Source organism: Scyliorhinus canicula, chromosome 2, assembly GCF_902713615.1.
Source record: "Scyliorhinus canicula chromosome 2, sScyCan1.1, whole genome shotgun sequence".
Taxonomy (NCBI): domain Eukaryota; kingdom Metazoa; phylum Chordata; class Chondrichthyes; order Carcharhiniformes; family Scyliorhinidae; genus Scyliorhinus; species Scyliorhinus canicula.
Genome location: NC_052147.1, coordinates 27,523,741 through 27,536,601, shown reverse-complemented (window position 1 = coordinate 27,536,601; position 12,861 = coordinate 27,523,741).

The following is a 12,861-nucleotide window of genomic DNA, read 5'->3' as shown; positions in this document are numbered from 1 at the left end:
CATGCAAAATTTCCCCTTCGTGTCCAAAGGTTTAGGTAGCGTTACAGGGTAACGCTTCAGGTAGCGTTTCAGAGGGTCGGTGCAGACCTGATGGGCCGAATGGTCTCCTTCTGCACTGTAGGGATTCTAAAATTCCATGATTTCTTGCGTATATTCCCTTGTCAAAGTACGCTTCTGCTTTACCTTGTTGCTTTCTGATTTCTTCTGTTTTCACGATGATATTTTCATTGAATGATGGTGATGGCTTACCTATCCTTGATCATGATGTTGAAGCGTCATTTGTGGGTTGTATCATGATATCAGATGCTGGTGAATTCCGTAGCTGGCTAGGCACTCTGGGATCTGACTGGAAACAAACTGTGGTCTATTGTCTGGCATGATAGTCTCTGGAAAGCTCCATTTTGTAAATAAAAGGACTAAAATATCAATGGCCAAATTGGTGGTTACGGAATTTATTGTCGCAATTTCCAGCTGTTATTGTTATTATTATATCGTTATTATCATTGGACAGCCCTTGCTAGTCTTGTATGAGTCTGAAGAATGCTGATTCGGGATCTGCAAACTTTATGACAGGTAGGTCATTTGTTGTCGCGCAGGATGCCTGGTTGTGTATTATCAGTTAGGATCATGGCATGTTCTGTTCTCCATTGTCCATTTTCCTCTTAAATTTGTCATCATGGTGTTTCAAAATCTGCACGTTTTCCAAAATATCCACTTAAAGTTTTTGTCATGGTTTTATTAGCCATGGGGTTAGTTGTGGACGTGCATCATACGGTTTAACAGATTTTTCACCAAGTGTATTCATTACACTGTTTCTAGTTAACCCTTCTATGCAACTATCTTTACACGCCATCAGACTGCCTCTGAAATACGCGACTTCAAAGTTGTACTGATGAAGACGATCTGACCATCAGTAGATGTGTAGAGGTCAATGGTTAGACCCTGATGTAGCTAAGAATGTAGCTAGTGCTTGGTGATTGGTGGGGAGAGTGAACTTTCCAACATAGAGATACATGTATCAATGTTCACGAGTGTAAATGCATTGGCTACTATTCAGTTTCTGACAATGGGCATGACATGTAAGCGATCGATCATTCGCTTCATTCAATGAACTGTGAGAGTACAATTCCAACTGCATTTCCTGATGCATCTGTTGTGACATATATTTTAGCATAAGGGTTGAAAAGACTAATAGAGATGCTATTCATGTCTTTACCGTGTCCGATGTTGTGTGCGGTGCGATTGCCCATTCCCGCTGTGCATCTTTGTACAGTAGTTTTCAAAGTAGTGATCTCAGCATATTTAGGAACAAATTTTGATAAAAGCTGGTTGTACTGCAGCCCTATGCCAACTCTTTCACGTTAGAAACTGTTGGAAACACATGAATGGCTTTGATGTTGTCTTGTTAGGCTTTACTCCAGCTTCTGTCACTCTGTGCTCTGGAAAGTCAATCTCAGATGCTGTGAATGTGCACTTGTTCTTGTTGAGCATCAAACTGTGCTGTGCAAGTTGAGTGAGCACCATTCTGCATCATCTAAACATGTCACCAGGTAGCTGGGAGACCCCCATCTCTCCATCGTCAATGGTCATGCATTCTGAGACTCTGCTTATCTCCAGACTGGTGCTGACTGGAAGGCCACCAAACCATTCACTCCCTCTCTCTGTGCTCTCTTATTCTTCAAGGAGAGAAAGTAGAACTATGAGTGCAAAAATAGAATATGTTGAGCGGATTGAAGGACGTCATTTGTGCAGTTTGACTGTTGGGGTGTATGTGAGATGGCAATATGGTGGGGGTGTCAGTGATGGATGGTCAAATGCATTAGGATCTCAATGAGAACCCAACTATTTTTAATTTGTAAAACTGTGAGGAAATGTTACTGTACCACAGGATTGATAACACTAACTCATATGTATTTTTTATGTTAAAACAAACTTTAATTTACACACAGAATTAACCACCTTAACAACAGGGAAATAGCTTTGCAGTTAACAGTTACAACAGTTCTGACGTGAAATAAGAAACTGTAACTTATTTCCTTAACCTGCCACTATATTCTAATTAAGCAAATCAATATATCACACATGAATAAAGTTAACATACATGGTTACTTGCTTTTCTCTGTGCGGGATCTTTGGAGAGAGAACCTTTCAGGACCAAAACGGAAGCACCTCAGTTCAGATTAAAATCCAAGGGAGAATTCACTTTTAAGACAGACCTGGCTCCCCCCCTTAATTAATGTGTAGGTTAGGTGGAGTTCCAGAGTTACGAGGATAGGAAGGGTGAGTGGGCCTTCAGGTATGGTGCTCTTGGTAGGGTCGGTGCAGACTCGATGGGCTGAATAACCTTCTGCACTGCAGGGATTCTACAGATGCTCCTCTTCAGAATGGCGCTGTGTTATTTTTTTTTACATCCACTCAATTAAGCAGACGCAGCCTCTGTTTTAACATCTAATCCAAATGGCAGCTGGAGTTAGAGCCCTGTCCTTTGTTTTGTACTAAAGCCTTGCGGGAACTTGAACCTCCAACCTTGCAAATCAGAGCCAGGAGTGCAGCCAACAGAGCGGAAAAAGCTGCCGGTGAATCTCCTGAGTTTCCGACCTGCTGCTGACCTCCTGGGCCGTGAGCAGTTTGAAATATTAAAATTCAGCCTAAGATTTTCACATTCCTATCCAGCTCAATAATGCAAATGTTATGTTAAAAGAAAAAAAAACACGGATAATGCTTTGTCTCCTGCATTTAAATGTTTTAAATTCACAAAAATACTTCATTATTCATGAAGTGCTGTCCATTTGTTGACAGCAAGTTGAAAATGTATCTCTCACTCTTTGATTTTGTTTTGTGCGTATACATTTTACCATAGAATTATGCTGTAAATCAGTTTTACATTACGTCAGGTTTTTCAAATGCCTTGTAGGTCAGCTTTATCTGCCAGTCTCAAAAGGCAATGGAGTGTATATCAATGATAATAGAAAAAGCAATAAATGACCGAGAGAAGATCTGTTGATCCTACTTGGCACAATCAGCCAAGCTCTTTACATTCTAATCGAATTTAACCAGCAGAGGGCAAGAGCATTCCAATTTTCTGTACCGCAATTCAGAAAATCACTTTTCAGGAGTTAATGAAACTCTCACCAGCTCTGAAACAGAAAATGGTTATGGGAATTCCAGCTATCCCGAGCACCCCTTTTTCAAAAATAAAGGGTGGCTTTCTCGCTTGCCCTCAAGAACATCACATAAAACAATGGGGGCAGACATCGGCCACTCAGACGTTTGAGCTCACTCTGCCATTTATACAAGATGATCTGATCTTTCACTTCAAACCCATTTTCCTGCACTATCCCCATATCCCGTGACGTTTTTAATATGTGGAAATCTATCGATCTCAGTCTTGAACATACTCAATGACTGAGCCCCCAGAGCCCCCTCACCATCCTCTGAGTGAAGAAATTCCTCTTCACTGTAATCTTAATGGCTTTTGCCCCTTATTCTGAAACCGTGTCCTCTGGTTCTAGTCCGGCCCTCCTTCCTCCCCCCGAAACATCCTTCCTGCATCTACCTTGTCAAGCCGTATAAGAATTTTGTGGATTTGAATGAGATCACCTCTCATTCTTCTAAACGTGAAAGAATAAAGGCCCAGTCTATTTAATCTTTACTCATAGGACAATCGTTCCATCCCAGCAATGAATTCAGTCAACCTTTTTAATTCCACAGAGGGACTCCCCAGTAGCAACGGCTACCCCAGCAGTAATGACCATGTTTACACTCACCAACCCGCACCCCGTCTTGCTGGGACCTATCTGACCCCACTTACCTCATTGGGTCGGTGGCATTCTTCCATGGTATCCTCTCCTTCCCGGTGCATTCCCAATAGTGGCCAGCATTCTTGGTGGTGCTGTTGAGCTACCAGCCCTCTGATTGGCTGCAGCTCTTGGGATGGGCGGCTGTCCTTGATAAGAAAGGCGGCCACAGCAACAGGCACTAAAGTGTGGCGCTGGGTCCCACTGACTGCCGAAGCTTGTTCAGCTCCCACAATCTGGGTCATTGGTAGGACTCCTGTCACCAACATAAAAAGCCTAACTGACGAGATATGCTGAGATGCCCAACTCAAGTAAATCCTGGAACTATCTTTCTAATGATCCAACCTCCAGGACCCAGTTTTAACACTGTGTAAGTGAATGCATTTTCAATGCATTCGAATTTCACCCTCCAAAGTCAGTCAATTAGGTCAGACATTTTCAAACGCAGTCGCGACCCGTGGGTGGGTGGCGGGCAGATGTCAGGAGGGTCGGGGGGGTCATCGGTTGCAGCGTTCCCGACGCTAGAAGAATTGCCCAACATCAGCAACTGGCTTTTAAAAATACTAGGTGCAACCGTCTTTCAGAATGCCAGCCGTCCCGTGCATGCGGGCCCCCTCAGCAGTGCACAGGCCTAGAGCCCAATGAAGCTCTAGGCCTGACATCAGTGCGCTGACCCAGGAGCAGATTTTTTTTTAATCTAAGGAGTCGTCTCTCCAGAGGCAGTGGCAGAGAGCAGGTCACGTGCCCTGTACACAGACTTCACATGCTCTGAGCACGAGAGAGATCTCTCCATTTTGTAGCTGCCAGCAGTGCTGGTGTGAGCTCCAGGGCCTCTGGTGAACAATCTATAAGAAGAAGCTGAAAACCGGAACAAAGCGGTATAAAGATAATTTCTTGAGGTATGGGTTTATTAATTGTCCCACTGCAAATCAAGATGCAAAGCTCATGTGTGTTAAATGCAGGGAAGCACTGGCAAATGAAAGTTTAAAACCCTCAAAACTTCAAAGGCGTGTTTGAGGACAAATCTCTTGTTTTCTTTCAATAGATGCAGTGAGAACAGAATCAGCTGAAGTCCTTATCAGAAATGGAACATTGAATGACAAAGCAAGTGCTCACCTACCCACATTAAAGGTCGCGAAGTTCGGGCAGCATGGGTCATGAAGGTCGGGCAGCATGGGTCACGAAGGCTGGCTGGCATGGGTCGGGAAAAGTCGACCGGCATGGGTCGTGTAGGTTAGCCAGCGTGGGTCATGAAGATCGGCCGGTGTGGGTCGCAAAGGTCGGCCATCGTGGGTCCCGAAGGATGGCTGGTTGGTAAAAATCGGGCACGGGCAAAAAGGACATAGAACATAGAACAGTACAGCACAGAACAGGCCCTTCGGCCCTCGATGTTGTGCCGAGCAATGATCACCCTACTCAAACCCACGTATCCACCCTCCCTATACCCGTAACCCAACAACCCCCCCCCCCCCCCCCCCCCCCCCCAGTTTGAAAAACACTGAATTAAGTTATTAAAACTATGGTTCGCACATGGTTACCAAACTTAGGATTCTAGAGCTGGGAATATAAATAGGTTAAAAAGTAATTCCTGGCACACTGCTTTGTAGAACTTTCTGGAACTGGATTTTTGCAGCTTTGACAAAGGGTCCTCTGGACTCGAAACGTTAGCTCTTTTCTCTCACTACAAATGCTGCCAGACCTGCTGAGATTTTCCAGCATTTTCTCTTTGGTGTCAGATTCCAGCATCCACAGTAATTTGCTTTTTTTTTTGCTCAGCTTTGTATGTTTTGTTTCTAGTTTTTTTCCTAAGTCATGTGTGTGGGTAGTAATTTGGAAACAGATATATGGAGTTGGTGTCAGTACAAGACAGACTTAAATCGGTGCCAATTGGAAATATAAATATTTGCTGTGCATCAAAATCCTATGAGTAGTATCCAGGACAAGAAAGAAAACACATCAGGGCTTGAAAATGTACTGACTAACCACCCAATGGCAATGACCTGAACAAAGGCACTGGGTTCCGCACCAGCCCTGAAATGTCACTTCTACTGTGATCAGCTCCCACTCCTGCCTCAGGGTTGTTGGAAAATGCAGGAAACAAAGGCACCTTCACTAGGCCTCAGGCCAGACAGGCCCGCTCAGTTTGATCACTGCTCTGGAAACACTTTGCAATTACACAGCACCATCTTGCAGTCAGAAAATGTCTTGCAAGACCGCATGAAACGGAGCCCCCAACCCCACCTGACTCCCAGCTATCTCAAAAATGTCCAGAGAGAAAAGTCAGAGTGGGGCACAAACTGTTTTAAAACAGAAATGTCCTTTGAAACTTAAACAACTTTGAATCACTTGAGTTTCTCTAGAAGAGAAATTTCACAGAGCCCTCAGGTTTTGCCTAGTGCCAGCATCCAACATCTACTTGGGACAAGCAAAGACAGGAGGGCAAATCTATGATTCAGTGCGTCTGCCTCCCTCTCGAAACATTTAGGTTCTTCTTGAATCTTTCACGTGGTTTTTATGCTCTTCCTTCAGTAACTGTTCAGTCCGTCTATTATCCTTTGTTTTAAATCATTGATAGTGCCCCAGCCAGAAAACAGGAAAGAAAATATCTACGCCAATCTAGCTACTCTATAAAATTATTATTTTATTTTTAAATGGAAACAAGGCTTTATCCTGACCCGCCATGACTCATGCCAAAGGAATGTCTAAACTTCAAAAACCAGCAGGAACCTCGCTATCATTAAAGAGGTACTGTGATTGCAGACAATCAAATTCCAAAGAAATACACCTTCGACATTTCTAACGCATAGCCAACAGAGACGTTGGGCAGAATTCTCCCAAAAAATGATGAAGGCCAGAATTTTCCGGCTGCTGTGATTCTCTGTTCACGCCGGCACTGCACCCGGACCGCAGGTTTCCCGGCAACATCCCCCTCGATCCCCCCCTTTTGTTGCATGGGCTCTCTCAGACCCCACCCCTTGGCAGTGCCCCTTGGCACTTTGGCAGTGCCCTTGGCACCCTGGCCATGCCAGCTGGTCACCTTGGCAGTGTCCATTTGTTCCATGGCAGTGCCAACCTGGTACCCTAGCTGTACGCGTTGTCACGGTGCCAGGGTGCAGAGCCAGGTCACTGATCTCCCCAATCCCCGACCACCCGGGGGGCTCCATTGTGGTCATCCCCCAGAGTGGTCATCACGTTCGTTCTTTGTTGATGGAGACCAGTAATGATTCCCGCCAGCCTCACGCTGCGCCGGCTGGAGCGGTGAATCCTGGGAACCGGGAGACTCTGGCTAAAACATATTTAAAGAGTTTTAAGTACTCATTTAAATTTGCAAGTCTGGTTCACGCCCAGTGAGGGCAGATTGCGTCTGGTGCTGCAGGCCGAGAGCATCACGTCCCATTCGGCTCCTGGCGCGAACCCCCATTGGGGGATCTCCCGCTATTATGAAATAAATGGAATACATTTTAATTTCTTCCATTGATCTGTTTTTCCCTCACCATTGTCCCCGCTCTCCCCACCCCATCTGTTCCCCGTTCCTCGTTGGCCTTTTACACACTGCTCACCCTTGTTCTGCCATGAACACATTCTAATCTCTTAATTTCCCACGATCAGAACTCTTCTTAGTCATTATTACCACCATTTAGATTCTGTTTGTCTTTCTGTCCATGATATCTTTGTCAATCTCCACCTATCGCTGGCTCCCTATCCAACCCCACTTCTCCATAGCCCCCCCCCCCCCCCCCCAAGAGTATAAATCTGACCCTATTTTCAATTTTCACCAGCTTTGACAAAGAGTCACCCAGACTCAAAATGTTAGCTCCCTTCACTCTCCACAGATGTTGTCAGACCAGCTGTGATTGTCCAGTATTTTCTGTTCTTGTTGTTGTAGTAATCCACGGGAGGCAGGAGTTCTGTCACCACACCAATATTTATTTACAATAATGATATTACAGGAGCAGCTACAAACAGTGCTGCTAGCAGTCCAGTCAACTTAAGACTGGCTCACAAAGCCTACACAGGTGATTATATGGGCCCCCTCAATGAGCTATCATTGAGGGAGCTCATACTCCAATTGGCCAACCAACAAAGCCAATTGGAGTTCATTACAGTTGTTGAAACATGTCCTTTGTTCAGGTAATTGTTTGGCGAATCTAAAATGTTTCTTTATAGGTTAAATCATCCATAACCTTGTCCATGTTGGAGGGGAGGAGGATTGTGCTATTGGAAGGTAAATGAAATTTGCTAGCCTTGGCTGAATTGGAGTTGAAAAAGACAAACCTGCAGAATAAAGTTTAGTTCACTTTCACCACAATATATAGAGGAAGCTGTACAGAAGCTAACCTTTCCAGCAATAGGTTTCATACTCAAATTACTAAGTTGTCAGTGCGCTTCAAAGACAGACTCAGAGTGACATCAGAATCCAATTTTTGACCTGTGTTATTTGACTATAGGCAGCAGCAGCAAGTAATGTAGTGACAGAGTGCTCCAAAACTGCTGCCTGTCCAGTGTCCATGCACGAGTGGTCTTTGAAGGTCAGGGATCCACAGGAGTGTTAATGTTGCACAGATCAAATAACTGGCTGGAGGCTTACTTTCATTAATTGTATGTACAAAATATATATCATTTGTTGCTTTGGGAGTGTTCACAATGGCTGCACCACGTTTTTCTACGGTCTAAGAGAGGTTTCCTGCACTTAAACCACAAACCTCATCATTGAAACCCAGAAACATAACAATTGTGAATTTTGATCACGTGTTTCCACGATGCAGATCAAAAAGGTTGCCTGTACATAAATTGAAATGGTTGCATTATGAGAAGAAATTGGTGAAGAGATTGCATGAAGAGATTGGTGAAGAGATACATCCAGGTGGCCAAAAAGACTAACTTAAATACATGTTGATGTAACTATTGATTCAAATTAAGGTTAATAGTAAGTTGGACTTGCAGACCTTTTTACTTTGTGATCCAGATTGCAGGATGACTTTTTTCTGACTCCACTGCTTTCTAGATCAATTTGAGATAAAGTAACCATTTATTCAAGCAAAGATACATTCAGGATATGTTTGACTTTTTCTACACAGGCCAGCAGAGAATATTCATTTGATTCCAAATAGTCATAGTATTTACAGTGCAGAAGGAGGCCATTCGACCCATCGAGTCTGCACCAGCCCTTACAAAGAGCACCCTATTAAAGCCCACGTATCTACCCTATCCCCGTAACCCAGTAACTCCCACTTAACATTTTTTGGACACTAAGGGCAATTTAACATGGTCAATCCACCTAACCCACACTCCTTTGGACTGTGGGAGGAAACCGGAGTACCCGGAGGAAACCCACACTGACACGAGGAGAACGTGCAGACGTCCGCACAGACTGTGACCCAGCCAGGAGTTGAAGTGGAACCCTGGAGCTGTGAAGCAACTGTGCTAGCCACTATGCTACCGTACTGCCCTCACAGATCTGAGTCTTCCAGTTCATGTAATGGACTTCACTGTGTAATATTAGGAAAATAAAGTTAGTTTCAAATTATTTTTCAAAATGGGTACTGCCATTTTATTACAAAACATATAAAAACATTAAGGGTGCGATTCAGCGGACCGATATCAAATGGTGCAATGTAATCAAATTGCACCAGGGTCCGGTGTCGAGAGTATTTAGCTAAGTGTTTCCCAGCTTGGCAACGCCATGAGACCCCATGCTATCAAACGGACGGTTGTTGCATTCCGCGGCCTCAATTGGAAATGCCGCACCATAGCTGCACTTTTCCTGAGCTCCACTCGCTGAAACTCCGCAGTGCAGGAGATTGGGACGCCATTTTTAAATGGCGCCGCGATCTCTCGAAATAGTAAGGAATGCTACAAAAACATCTCAAAGCTTCATCCGTGAGCACGAGCAAGTGTAACCCCTGGACTATTCGCATAATGAGGACATATCGAACATGAACCTGGAAAAGCCAGATATCTTGGTCAAACCCATACCTTTGTACATCATCTACGCATCTATCCTTAACTGGGTTCAGGGTAGCCAATGTCCTGAGGGAACGTGTTGTTAAATGTCTCCCTTACTCTCTGAAATAATAAAATTCCAGAACATCTATGTTGTCTTTTCTTTCCTATACACAATTTCCTTTGATCCCAGGGACAATGCTGCTTCATGGAATATTTTATCATCCTTCAAAACCCTTACATTGTTTGTCGCGTTCCTGATACAAATCTGACACTAGGGAACACCTCAGTGACAATAGTTGCCATTCATTCCCCCCCCACCCCCATTTAACAGAGCAGTCACACCATTTGTTGTGTCAGTCATTTTCTTTAATGCAGATTAATCAAGCAATAAGAAACAAAAGCACATCTGTATACAAGACAGAGAAAGGCTGTCATATTAGCATGATAAATTTGCAGCACCAGCCTGTTTCTAAATATATGAATTTTTATTAAAGTTTTCACGACACTATGTTGTTACACTCAAAATGATGGATGTGACAAATTGGGAAATGTGGAACATAATTGTACTATGCGCATGATGAAGCACATTATTTGCTTTTAAATCTACATCCTCTGTTATTATCTTAATAGCTTTACACTCCAGGCGGGCCTCGCCATCAGATACCTGGGGTTTTCCTAAATTCCTCAATGCTTTTGGACAAGTTAGGGGGATGCTTTTAGTGCAGATCACAGGGGTTTGCTTGAACTTTTCCAACTCATTAAACTATATCTAAATACTTGGATTGCCATTCAAATCTTTAACTCTTAAACACAATTATAAGTCATTGCCAGCACCTCCAAGAAACTCCATTTCAAATGGTGGTTTAGATCCTCCATAATCCTCTAAGAAAGGGAGGTTGACAAGTTCCTGGAGGAGGAGGATGCACTACAACAAGTGAAAAGAACACTCTAGTGCATGTTCCTCCGCCAAGCCTTGCTAACTCAATGGCATTAAATTACACAGCTATTCCTTGAGGCTTTTCCATGCCTGCTTCATTCACTGTAACTACAATGCTGAAAAAGGAATGGTTCCATGAAGAGTTTTCTCCTCACTGAGGCGGTTTCAGGCCAATCCACATCCAACAACCTGCTCTGAAAACTGTGCTCACATTTTGACATCTGTGAAAACTTTCAGCACAGCAGCTGTGGCAACTCACAACATTCCAAAACAATCATCAACATTATAAATAGAACAATGCACAACATTCTAAAAGATAAATCACTTCACCCTATCCCGCAATATTAATTTTTCCTTTAAGAAAATTCTAGAATCTGGATCTGGAGCCACATCTTTACCAAAAACACATCAGTTTTCCTCTAAGCCATATTCTATCTGTGTTAACATGCTTTGCTAACATTTGTCCATTCGTTTTTCAGATATATTGTTTACAAATAAGCAGACTAACAAGTGTGAAAGCATTCCCTTTGCTCACTTGCAGTGGTGGCGGTAATGAGGTTTTGCAGACTAGTAACATGCACCCACTGATGCACAAATGTGGAACAAACGTGGTTTCCTGGAGTTTACTACATTGTTCATTGAGTGAGGAGAAATTTCCCAACATTTTCCTGCAACTGATCACAAGCTCTTTATCCTTTAGTTTACAGGAGGTTACACAGTCAAGTGAATATGGGATAGCATGGTCTTTTTTCCATTTCAACAGCAAATCATATAGGATAGCACTTGTCAAAGCCATTGCATGCCTTATCCTGCTTTGGTACTGTGGTAGTATGACTAGAGGTACTACGGTACCTGGGAGTGTGAGCTACCATTGGTGGAGAAGGCTCGCTGCTCATTGGCCCAAGTGTTGTTCTCTCATTGGTCAAGATGTAAGGTAGCTCCGCCCAATGAGGCGGGGTATAAGAACCCATGTTTCCCAGCAGCCATCATTCTTTCTGTACTCGAGTTGCTGGGGAAACATCTTGTAGATTAAAGCCTTCAATTCGGACTACTCCTTCGGTTCTGTGGTTATTGATCGCGCATCAGGTACTTAATTTGCTTTAAGGTTTTTGTTTACTTCTGGGACAATCCTCTCTAACTGTCAAATTTTCCCTGACAGAGTTTGCTTTGCCAGAGGCAATTCTCTCTGGATTGCAACATTGTGCAATAAATTCCGTGAGAGGCTCAACCTGCAGCGCATTGTAGAAACTTCCACACAGACCAATCCAGGTACCCAACCTTTTGCTTCGAGTGTTGTCCGATGTGTTCAGTGCTGTTCCCAGTAATCTTCCAAATCTGGTGGCAAGGAAGGCAGTCCAACAGCAGCGTCCTGTCCCAAGCCAACATGCCTAGCAGTGAGGAGTTACCACTCAAATACCAGCTACGCTGGTGGAACATCTCGTTCAGATGCTTGACACCATACTCCCATAGCAACTGTTCTACCCTGAACTCCGTTGCAGCAGGAAACCTCCAGGAGGATAGTGGAAACACTTTGGGAATCTTCTCAAAAGGTCCATAAGCAGATCAAACATCTCTGCCAACTCATGGGAGTCCCTAGCTCATCTTGATCTACCAAAATGGAGCAGGTTTTATTCAAGAAGGTAACAAACACTTTGAGAAACCTCATCGAAAGCATGCAAAGGCAAAGGCGAGGCATCGGAGATAGATAGAGCGCAAACCTCTAACCGACTCATCTGCTCGGCCCTTCAAGCCCCACCTGCCCCGCAGAGCAGAGCCTGCACATCACGCATCAGAGTTAACCATCTTAGAACCCAGGAACCGGAGTGAATGCAAGTCATCCTAGATCCTGAGGGACTGCCAAAGAAGCTGGTCCTATATCTCTGGTAGGACCTGGGCTGCGAAAACACGGGGTAGGCTTTTACGGCCATGTTGCAGCGGTGGAGGGGCTGGAAAATGCAGCGAGCTGTATGATGTGACCATCAATTCACACAACACGTAGTTGGAAGTGAATAGTGGTTTTAATGATCTTATATCGGAGCCTGCCTGCGACACGATGAACTGACAGGCAGGCTCAGACTGCCAGGCTTTATACTTCCGGTTAGTGGGAGGAGCCATGGGTGGAGCCATGGGCGGAGCCAAGGGTGGAGCCCAGTACAAACTCCTCATCTCCCCCTAGGGGCA